General features: G+C 48.1%; 1 protein-coding gene across 1 annotated transcript in view; it reads left to right on the forward strand.

The window, feature by feature from the left end:
- The window catches only part of LOC101857730 (60S ribosomal protein L13a), a gene marked incomplete in the record, with an annotated part of 40,056 nt that overhangs the window by 14,090 nt on the left and 25,099 nt on the right, over positions 1 to 867 (forward strand).

An 867-nucleotide genomic window follows, 5' to 3' on the forward strand; every position in this document is an offset into this window, starting at 1 on the left:
CTACGTCATTTTCCATATAAGGAACACTAGAATTTTCCATTGAAAAGGGTCAGCCCTATATATAGGGCCTGCGCGCTTCCCGGGTAGCCCGGTTCACGCCCTTTATGTAGGGCCTGCGCGCTTCTCACGCCCTTTATATAGGGCCTGCGCGCATGCCATATATAAAGGGCGTGAGCCGGGAGAAAATGTGGGCATACGCTGCGCAACTGTTTTTTTTTTTAAGGTTCATCTATTCATTAATCCCAGGTTTGCCTGCTATCAATGGTGCGACGACAAATTAATTGAATTATAGTAGCAATGAAAGGGGAACCTGCTTTTAAACATTGCCAGCAATGAAAAGATATGCAGGTGAAAAAATCAAACAAGACAAAATGTTGGTGAAAAAATAAATGTTATGGGCTGTAGGCAATCTCTTCAAACGGGCTCCCAAATGCCATTTTTAACCCTCTAAAAGCACTAAATTTCAATTTCTTCGGGGGGGGGGGGCTTTGCCCCCTGTACACCCACCGGGACGCTGTCCCTGGACTCTGCTGGGGGTCCCAGACCCCCTGCAGAATTTTCCTTACTCATAGCTGCCACTTTTCCGCTAAATAGCGGAAACTCCACTTCATCTAGCTTTTCCCGCTACTTTCCTCCTTCCTCCGCTGGACCGCTCTCGATCGCAAATTGCGATACTTTTTTACGCACGGAAAACACCGAACGGGGAGAGAGACGAAAACGCAGTTTGCGCATGTCCGTCCGCCCGTAGCTTTCTGTTTCCGTTCTTCTAGGCCTAGCGCTAGTTTCACTTTGTTTATTGTGGAGCAACAAAGTGTCGATCGGGCATCGGGACGTTAGCGCGCCGAGTTGTCATTGAAAACGGCTGAA

The sequence above is a fragment of the Aplysia californica genome, unplaced genomic scaffold (assembly GCF_000002075.1).
Source record: "Aplysia californica isolate F4 #8 unplaced genomic scaffold, AplCal3.0 scaffold00325, whole genome shotgun sequence".
Lineage (NCBI taxonomy): Eukaryota > Metazoa > Mollusca > Gastropoda > Aplysiida > Aplysiidae > Aplysia > Aplysia californica.